Raw genomic sequence first — 10,783 nt, 5'->3', positions numbered from 1 at the left:
CTGCCTCCGCCTCCCGAGTAGCTGGGACCACAGGCGCCGCCACCTCGCCCGGCTAATTTTTTGTGTTTTTAGTAGAGACGGGGTTTCGCCGTGTTAGCCAGGATGGTCTCGATCTCCTGACCTTGTGATCCGCCCGTCTCGGCCTCCCAAAGTGCTGGGATTACAGGCTTGAGCCACCGCGCCCGGCCTCTTTTTTTTTTTTTTAAATCTTATTTGTATCTGCCTTGGCCATGTACACAGACACCCAAGGGCCCCTTCTCCCAGCCTGGGGGAGGGGTGGTGGATTCTGGAGGAAGGAGACATCAGAGTGAGGACACAAAGTTCAACAGAAGGTGCTGCTCCCTTCAGCGAGGGACATCTGTGTGGGCGGGGACTTGTACCTTCTGCTCTTTCTCCCCGCCAGGCCATCTGCGAATCTGTATGTGTCCTCCTATTTGACTCAGGTCACTCTTCCCTCTCCCCATGGACTAGCTATGAGCAGGAGACACAACCTCCTCTCTGGTGTGTTTCAGCTTCTTTTCCTGCTCTTCCTATCCCTTAAATTCTATTCCTGGGGATAGAGACAGGGACACCCATAACCTCTCTCCTAAGCCTCCTCATAATCCAGGGTGCCAAGTCCAGACTCCCGATAACTAGTAAGGCCAGCGACCTGGAAGCTCATCACAGCAGGCGATGTGTGAGGGTAGGACAGTAGACATGAGTGTTTATCTGTGTAAGGCAGGACTGCCACCATGGGAGGGTGTGGGGAGCCACGGGGCTCTGGGGTGTGTCTGAAAGTGGGAGCAGAAAGGTTCAGGAAGCCAAACACATGGGTTTATTTATCGTAGAAATCCACGTGGTCTCCAGACTTGAACACCTCCTTTTGCAGCAAGCTCAGCCGTTTTTGGGCTGACACCCTGCAATCCACCAGCTCTCCCTTTGCCTTCAGCTCCTGCAGCCTTTTCGCATGTCTGGGTCCATGGAGGTCTACCGGGCTAACTGCTGGGGCACGTCTGTGTCGGGAGCACCTGGGGACTAGTTCGGCACCCTCACTTTAGGTTCATCCGACGCCAGGACCTGGAACAGTATGTTACCAGCAGCCTTTCCCGCACAGTACAGCGCCCAGTCTTTGAAGGGCTGCAGGGCACAGAGGGTTGACATGTTAACCACAGTTCTGTTGAGGCCAAGACTGGTTGGGAAGGCCTTCAGGATGCTGCAAGTCCGGCAGAGAGAGCATGGAGGTCAATTTCAGCGCCCAGTCTTTGTTCACTTGAGTGGAGTCACCCAGGTCCACGAAGCCTTTGGACACATCCCCAGGAGAGCCCGCGTTGTTGATGAACAGCAGTCGCTGCAGCCCCGCGGCCCTGGGGAGCTGACGCAGGGCACCAAGCAGCGGACTGCAAGCCAGCCTCGGCGCCCAGGTCTGCGCGCACCCGCACCACGTGCAAGCCAGACCGCCTGGCGCCCAGCTCGGCCTCCAGCTGCCACAGCGCATCGTCGTTGCGGGTGTTTAGGACCAGTACGGAGCTCGGCGACAGCAGCGAGGCCAGGAGGCCAGGGTCAGCACAAACACAGCACGTCCTAGGCCGCCCTCCATGCCGCAGTCCTCCCGGCTGGACTCGGACCCTCCCTTCTAGTACTCTGTGAGCCTCCTGATCATGAACTAAGTCCCTGATAAAGGGGGAAGGAGCCGCCAAGGCTGGATAAGGTTTTGTCTTCAACTATGAGCAGAAATATTTAATATTTCGGGCTTTAGTCATTTTCGGAGACTGCAGCTCCTTGCTCAATTTTTAGAATCCTTTTGTTTTTCTTTTCTTTTCTTTTCTTTTTTTTTTTTGAGACAGAGTCTCCATCTTGTAGCCCAGCCTGGAGTGCAATGGCGCGGATCTCGGCTCACTGCAACCTCCGCCTCCTGGGTTCAAGCAATTCTCCTGCCTCAGCCTCCTGAATAGCTGGGATTACAGGCGCGCGCTACCACACCTGGCTAATTTTTGTATTTTTACTAGAAACGGGGTTTCACCATGTTGATCAGGCTGGTCTCGAACTTCTGACCTCAGGTGATCCGCCCACCTCGGCCTCCGAAGGTGCTAGGATTACAGGCGTGAGCCACTGTGCCCGGCCAGGGCAATCCTTATTGTGCTTTCTTTAGAGATGGAAAGAATGCTCCCCTCTTTCCTTGTCTTTTATCTTAGCTCTTAGTAGGTGACTTTAAAATGCTGGTTTTATCTCCCATCTCCATGCCCCACCAAAAGGGCTAGGTTTGAATTTCACTTCAAAAGTAAGAGTCAAACGAATGCTAATAGCAGCTTTACTCATAATAGTCAAAGATTAGAAGCAACCAAAGTTTTACTTTGGTGAATGGATAAACTGTGCTCCTGGCCTAGCCACACAATAGACTACTCAACAAGAAAAAGGAATGAACTACCAAAGCACACAGCAACATGTGTGAATCTCGACGACATTATGCTGAGTGAAAGAAGTCACACACGGAAGAGTTCATACCATATGATTCTACTTATATGAAATGTTAAGAAAAATTTAATCTAGAGTGACAGACAACCGACCAGTGGTTGCCAGCGGCTAGGGTTGTGAGTGGGGATAGACAAGCACAAAGGAATGGTTTTGTTTTGTGATGGTGTCTCGCTCTGTCACCCAGGCTGGAGTGCAGTGGTGCAATCTTGGCTCACTGCAACCCCTGCCTCCTGGGTTCAAGCTATTCTTGTGCCTCAACCTCCCAAGTAGCTGGGATTACAGATGTGCACCACCACACCCAGCTGATTTTTGTATTCTTAGTAGAGACGAGGGTTCTCCACGTTGGCCAGGCTGATCTCAAACTCCTGACCTCAAGTGATCCACCTGCCTGGGCCTCCCAAAGTGCTGATATTACAGGCGTAGCCACCATACCTGGCCGTTTTTGTTTAATTTTAATTGTTTTTTCAATTTCACTGTGAGCAAAGCATGTTGACACAAAGGAATCTTTTTGGATGATGGAAATGTTTTATATCTTGATTATGGTGGTGGTTACATGGGTGTATTGCTTTGTCAAAAACCCATGGATGTGTACACTTAAAATGAGTTCGTTTTATTGTATGTAAACTACACCTCAGTGAACTTTGTTAGAAGAAAGAAGAATCAAGATAAAATGACAATACAGTTAAACCATACTTGACAGTTTCTGGTAATGGTGTTTTTTCTTTTTTATCCATCCTCTAAGGAAACAGTAATGACAAGAAAAACCTTTGTTGTACAGATATTCCAGTAAGGAGCATTGGCCACTCCTTGGAGTGAGGAGGAGTTGTAGAATGTTCTGCTTTCATGGTTTGGGAAGGAGAACATCTGCTGTGTCCCATCAGCTTTGTTCCTTTGTTCCAAAGGGTGTGGGGTGTGTTCTGTTACTTTATAAAGCTTGCTCAAGTTCTGCCTATCTTCTTTCACTACCTCACTTCCCCCTTTCGTTTTCTTCCTTTCTTTGTAATTCTTTGCCTGCCAAGTTCTATGAAGTTCTGAATCACAGAGAAGCAGATCACCTCACATTCATCTGAAAATCCAGCTTTAAACAGGAAAAGTAAGCAGGAAATTTTCAGGCAATCGTCTTGACCAAGTTGAAGTTCTGCTTTTTACTCTTTTCTCACCATCTGGATTTCTTTGAATAATTAAGGTTAATTTTTTATCACTCTCCTTGTCTGGCCCAGTGAAGAAACATGGTGAGTTTCTGAGAGTTTGGAGCTTGTAGATCAGAAAAATAATGTTTACAAAATATGTAAATACTTTGGAATCAGTTGTATTAAACAAATTTTTAAAAGAAATTATAATTTTTTTCTTTCTTTTTGAATCTCGCTCTGTCACCGGGCTGGAGTGCAGTGGCGCCATCTCAGTTCACTGCAACCTCCGACTCCCTGGTTCAAGTGATTCTCCTACCTCAGTCTCCCGAGTAGCTGGGACTACAGGCACGTGCCACCACGCCCAGCTAATTTTTGTATTTTTGGTAGAGACAGGGTTTCACCATGTGAGCCAGGATGGTCTCGATCTCCTGACCTCGTGATCCGTCCGCCTTGGCATCCCAAAGTGGTGGAATTACAGGCGTGAGCCACCGTGCCCAGCCAAGGAATTATAAGAAATTTTCGTCAGCAAAAGATTGAAACAATGCAGAACTTTATAGAGTAAAGTATGAAAACTGCCATGCTCGGAAATAACCATCTTAATTTTTTGATGAGTACCTTTCTTATTTATTCTCTATATGTTTGTCTTATGTCTTAAACATAAATATGCCATACTACAGGTACTGTTCTGCAACTTGCTTTTTTCAAATACCAATATTCTTTTTTTTTTTTTTTTGAGACGGAGTCTTGCTCTGTTGCCCAGGCTGGAGTGCAGTGGCGTGATCTTGGCTCACTGTAAGTGCTGTCTCCTGGGTTCACGCCATTTTCCTGCCTCAGCCTCCCAAGTAACTCGTACTACAGGTGCCCACCACCATGCCCGGCTAATTTTTTTTGTGTGTGTGTTTTTAGTGGAGACGGGATTTCACCATGTTAGCCAGGACAGTCTCCATCTCCTGACCTCGTGATCTGCCCGCCTCGGCCTTCCAAAGTGTTGGGATTACAGGTGTGAGCCACAACTACCAATATTCTTAGAAGTCTTTTCACATCTGTACATATATTACGTTAAAGCATATGAAATTGTTATTTATGTCAATAGCAGTAAAACATTGGCAGTTTCATATGATTAACTTAATACATCTACTCCAATATTTTAATGGCTATATTGTATTGTAAGGTATGGTTGTAGTCTAATTTTTAACAATTCCCCTGCTGATGGGCATTTAAGTTGTTTCTTCTTTATTTTGCTAAAATAAACAGAACTGTAATAAAACAGAAATATATGAATATATATGTATTTAGGTGTATATATATCTTTATATATATACCTTTGCATATATATGTATGTATATATTGTTCTATCTATTTTTGCATATATATATCAGCATTTCTATAGAATAGATTGAGTAGACTCCTAGAAACATAACTGTGGGTCAAGGGGTTTACACATTTTACACCTTGATAATTATGACCAGTGTCCTCTAAAATGTCCCTAACAATTCATATCCCCAGAGTGTCCTTTCCACCAACACCCTCAATAATCTCATGGGTAAATTGGTTTTTGAAGCGTTTCAAAATGAGTTATTTTATTCAGCAAAAGATGTAAGAAAGACCTCCTTATGTCCAGCTCTGTGCTTGGCCTGGGAAGTAAACATGTGTGTAATTAATGTGGTCACTGCCTTCACAGTGTGTTTATTCTGATTGGTGAGACAAGACTAATGCACACACAACACAGTTGCAATGATTTCAGTGTCACACTTACCAATCATCTCTAGCAAGATTAATTAAAAATATAACAACTGCTTACACTGAGGGTCCATGGAAATCAGACAGAACTGAGTGGCACTGCGAGTTCCTTCACTTACTATGTGTATGACCGTGAGTTTCTTTATTTGTAAAATGGGGATAATAATAGTATTAGCTTGGTGCAAAAGTGATCACGGTTTTTGCCATTAATTTCAATGGCAAAACTGCGATAACTTTTGCACCAACCTAATAGTTTCTTCCTTTTTTTTTTTTTTTTTTTTTGAGACGGAGTCTCGTTCTGTCACCCAGGCTGGAGTGCAGTGGCGTGATCTCGGCTCACTGCAACTTCCACCTCCCAGGTTCAAGCGATTCTCCTCTCCCAGCCTCCCAAGTAGCTGGGATTACAGGCACACACCACCACACCCAGCTAATTTTTTGTATCTTTAGTAGAGATGGCATTTGACCATGTTGCTGAGGCTGGTCTCAAACTCCTGACCTCATGATCTGCCCACCTCAGCCTCCCAAAGTGCTGGGATTACAGGCGTGAGCCACCGTGCTTAGCCCCTAATAGTTTCTTATTGAGTGGTTGTGAAGATTAAATGTATAGTGCTTGGCACTTAGCAAGAACTCTATGGAATGTTTGCTATTGCCATTTGCCTTCACTTTGAGAGCACCTACCAGCCTCATGGGCCTATAGTTATCCCTTGTAGGATGTGGCATCAAGTACTGGATACAAATATTTCTTATGTGGTGTACCTAACCCTGAGGGGATTGGGACCATTGTTCTCCTTTTGAACATTACACTCTTACTAGTACAATCTGGTTGCTAAGGTTTCCACTCTAAAGTTATTTTGCATTCTAAAAACTTTAAGCAGTCCCTGTGCTTTCAAACAGGGGGAATGCACATTGCTCTTTCACCATGCCCTGATTCTTGGTTGAAAAAGGGCCATTTCTATTAAAATATAAAATTATATTTTAGAAAGAAGACAATAAGGGGAGACACTGTAGATACTTTCAACCAAGAATAGAATGGTGCAAAGTTAAGCCATGGAGATACCATAGCTTATCCTAACAGACAAATTCACTACATTTATTAGTAATGTTTCAGAAACTGTTTTTTTCCAGGTATGTACATTTTGTATTCACTGTGGTAGCATAAGCAGCTGGGTGGAAAAGTGCGTGGTCCATTATGCATGACCATGAAAGGACTGTAGTCCATAAACATACAGTTTCCTTCTCCAGTACATTTAGTAAATCTGTTCCAATTAATTGCCCATTCGATGCTCAGGTGGTTGTAGCAACTGCTACTCAATGGAAATTGTGAGAAAAGATCAGATAAATGTAAACAATGGACATTCTAACAAGAGGGCATTGTCCCTACTGGACAATCATTAGGAGGAAGGACTTTGGTGCACGTAAATTGCCTTTGGAAAGAGGCATCTCCATCGGCTGCTAAGGATACCCTGACAACGTGGATAGGTCTGGATTGATAGGCAGCAGCAAGGAAATACTAAAAATGCCACTTAAAGGCAGGGCTGAAACCACTGCTGCTCACTCAGACCCAAGGTTTTCTGTGTTGGGAGTCCATTGGCATAATTATTTGTCATGAGTGAAGTGATTCACAGGCTATCTGAAGTAGGTTACCTGTTCTCCCCGAGACAGTCTTGACCTACTCAGCTTATTGGATTCCTTTGACTATTTCACGAAAGTTCTAGTCTTTTCCCCCAGTAAAATAGCCTTGCTCATACATACCTAGGATTTTGCTTATAATCTCTGGGGTTTCATAGATGCCCCAGAAGTAACATGGACCCGTAAGAAATCCTGCTTTGTGTTCGTTTCCTGTTTTCTTCACCCTTTACTTCTAGTGGTGTTACTGGTAGTTTTTCCTTTTCAGGATGAATGTCTACTGACCTTCATCCCACAGAGGTGATCCTTCCTTCAAATCTGGTTCATGTTTCACCCTTTTGGAGCTCTTTGTGCTCTGAGCTCCGTGGGCACTTGGAGTTGGTAAGTCTTAATTTAGTACCCAATTGTTTCAAGGACTACAAGATTGTGTCTACCACTAGCACAACATTTATAAATTCATTCATTCAACACATGTTGAATGAATGCCTACTATGTGCCAGACACTGTTCTCAGACACGTATTGTACTCTATGATAATCAGTATCATACAGCATTTATATTTTCATTTATTCAACACATATTTAATGAGTGCCTACTATGTGCCAGGCACTGTTCCCAGACACTTACCGTACTGCACTATAAGTATTATACAGCATTTATACCTTCATTTATTCAACAGATATTTAATAAGTGCCTACAATGTGCTAGGCACTGTTCTCAGACACTTATTGTACTGCACTATAATTAGTATTATACAGTCAGCTTGCCAACTTCCCTGCTAGACTATGTCCATGGAGGCAAGGACCAGGTCTCCCACCTTGCCACGTCTTCTTCTCCTTCTTTATTCTCACTTGTCTGTCAAGGCTCAGCTCCAATACCATCCATTCTGGGATGGGTTAGGCAATCTCTTCAGTACTCCTCTGGTGCCCGGTGCTGACCACTGTTAGAGCTCCTGCCACATTATTTTGAAGTCATCTGTTCCCGTATCTCTGTCCCCTGATGTAGTCTCCCCTGTGCCAGGGTCTTCCACCCAGTACAGAGCCTGGCAATGGGAAAACTCAGTAAATATTTGTTGAATATCTAAATTTTATCTCACCTCCATGCCTTCAAACATGCTGCTCCCTCTGTCTGAAATACTCTTCCTTCCTTTACTATTTGTAAATTCTTGTCAATCTAAACATCACTTCCTCAGGAAAGTTTTTTTGATCTGTAGATGAAGTTAGGTGCCCTCACATGGTGCTCCCAACATAACTTTGAACTTCCTCTAACATTGTATTTTATTGAAACGTCCTCCCTCGGTATCCTCAGGGGATTCGTTCCAGGACCCCCTCGGATAAAAAAAAATCTTCTGATACTCAAGCCCCTTACATAAAATGGCATAGTATTTGCCTATCATCTATGCACATCCTCCTGCATACTTTATTTTTATTTTATTAAAAAATTTTTTACTCTTGTATCTAATTTTACATTTTTACCTTTAAAAAATATATTTTTTTTGCCAGAATGTCATTAACAGAGGGCGCCTGTATACTTTAAATCATTTCTACATTACTCATAATACCTAATGTAATGGAAATAATATGTAAATAAGTTGTTATATTATATTTTAAATTTATATTATTCTTTATTGTTGCAGTGTTATTTTTTGTTGTTGTTTTTTTCTGGCTGTTTTCAATTTGTGACTGGTTAAATACATGAATGTGGAAACTGCGGAAATACAGCGCTGACTCTACTTCCTTGTTTGATATTTACATTCCTTGTTAGCATATCAGCTTCAGTAGGGCAGGGGTCATGGCTATTTTATTTGCTTCTGTATAGCCGAGGACTAGGATATTGTACAGTCCTTTACTACTCAAAGTGTGGTTCACAGGCCAGCAGCATCCGCACGCCCTATGAGTTTGCTAGCAATGCAGGCTCCCACGCTCTATCCCAGACCTACTGAATCAGAACCCACAGGTGATTCACATATGCGTTAAGGTTTGAAAAGCAGTGGTCTAGTACAAAAGCATTCAATCAATAAATGCCGAATGAATAATGAGTTGAATTGAACAAAATGGAATCAATTTACTTTTGGCACCCCTATTGTCTAGCACAGGGCCTAGCTCAAAGTAGGCACTCAGTAGTGTTTGAGGAAGGAATATTGTCTTCCACTGTTCCGCATGCACTGTGTTTTCTTCAACTAGCTTATAAGACAAATGTTAGGGCCTTTTTTCTTAATCTCTATAACTTGAAACTCCTCACTGACTGCATAGTAGACATTCAATAGGGATTCAAAGCCAACCTGTTACTTCAATGTTGGGTAATATATTATCTACCAGGTTGGATTCAAGCAAGAGGGTTTGAGGTGTGGGGTGTGTGAATTGACCAGGAATGTTTCCAGTTGTCTGAAGACCCTCATGTCTTGATAGCAGTGCTTTTAGTCTCAAGCTTCATTTCCATAAAGAATAGCTCATGAAGGGTAACAGAATGGAGAAAAGGCCATATCAATGAGAACCTGGATTTCTGGTTTTCACTCTTTCTCAGGACACTGTTTGGTTTGAAGAGGCCTAATTATGCCACTTATACCAGCAAAACCAGTGGAACAGATCCTTCTGAGTAGTGTGTTTTAGTGTGATTCCCTCCTCCAGATTTTCTCAAGGGAAAAACATTTGCTTATTGGCATTTGGTCTTAGTATTAGGACAACTTACAGACTGTGGACAAAGGCTGTGTGAAAATAGGCATATTGATGCATAAGGTTATTTTTTATTACTAGGTGAAAGTAAAAGTTGGATCAAAATTATATTAATTCATGTAGTGAATATTCTTGATGGTTTGGGCAAACATTGCACCCTGTTAAACCTGGTAGAAACTTCTTGAGAGCCTCCTGAGCCCAGTGCTGCAGATTTAATCGTTGACCTTGAGGAAAGCAAGGCTAGAGAGGGAGTCTGTATCCTGATTTATTTTTTAAAGTACATTTATTAGAATGTCAAAATCTAAGAGGTGTGGCAAGAACTTATGTTTCTTAAATTTGTGGGATTTTAGAAAGAATAATTGGAATCTTGAAATTCTGCAGTGCTTGATCTTTAAATTATAGATCACAAACTTTCCAAAATAGTTTCAAGATTATCCTGCATTGGAAGAAGTCAGGTAGAACAGCGGAGATGGCCATCAAACAGTGTCTCTCTGGCTCTGCTCTGCCTGCTCTGTGAGTATGTCCACCATCTTTTTCTAGCTGACAGTTCTGGAAGAATTCAAAGAGGTTCTCATATGTAATTCATCTACTGGTCGTTGGGTGCTCAGTGGTGGCCACTGTTTTGGTCCTTTCCTTCTCTTGTTCCTTGTAATGAATCTTCTTCCACAACAAAAACTGGAGTCCTGGGTCACCAAACACACCCTAGTTGCAGGCCCATTAGAGGCCTGTCACTGCCACTTGGTGCCGGCAGGCATGTATGGCCATGCCTTTGTCGGCACACCCTCCAATTCCAGTGCTGCCACCCACTCTGACTACAGCTACATTTGACGCCTTTCCTCTCCTTCCTCACCTGTGGCCAACGGTCTCTGAAACAAAACTGGAGCTCACACCTGAACCTAGTTAGCAATCTGATCAGGAGCCAAGTCAACAAGGAATTTCGGAGTCACAGCCCTTCTATTCCCCACTTCATATCCCCTGCTTGCAACCTCATCAAGGCAGGAGAGGCCTGACATGAGAAATCTGATTTTTTATTCAGATGTCCCAGATTGTGCCCATTTTCATTGTTACTTTCCATCTCCTTGGGAGGAACAGACTTAAAATAGACTTAAGGAAGCTATTATGTAGGTGTATTTGTAATAGGACATATGCCTATGCTCCCCACACC

The 10,783-nt window shown here is 43.3% G+C and overlaps 1 pseudogene across 1 annotated transcript; it reads right to left on the bottom strand.

Annotated features, from left to right (window-relative positions):
• Positions 1–205: 205 nt before the first annotated feature.
• LOC112627557 lies at positions 206–7,827 on the bottom strand (annotated as a pseudogene). Its single transcript, XR_003120195.1, has 3 exons — positions 7,764–7,827; positions 3,423–3,529; positions 206–1,700 (listed from the first exon to the last, which is right to left on the bottom strand). The product of XR_003120195.1 is annotated as a sepiapterin reductase pseudogene (transcript).
• Positions 7,828–10,783: the final 2,956 nt, after the last annotated feature.

The sequence above is a fragment of the Theropithecus gelada genome, chromosome 1 (assembly GCF_003255815.1).
Source record: "Theropithecus gelada isolate Dixy chromosome 1, Tgel_1.0, whole genome shotgun sequence".
NCBI classification, from domain to species: Eukaryota; Metazoa; Chordata; class Mammalia; order Primates; family Cercopithecidae; genus Theropithecus; species Theropithecus gelada.
The sequence above is the reverse complement of the archived record's forward strand: the minus strand, read 5'-3'. Positions and strand labels throughout refer to the sequence as shown.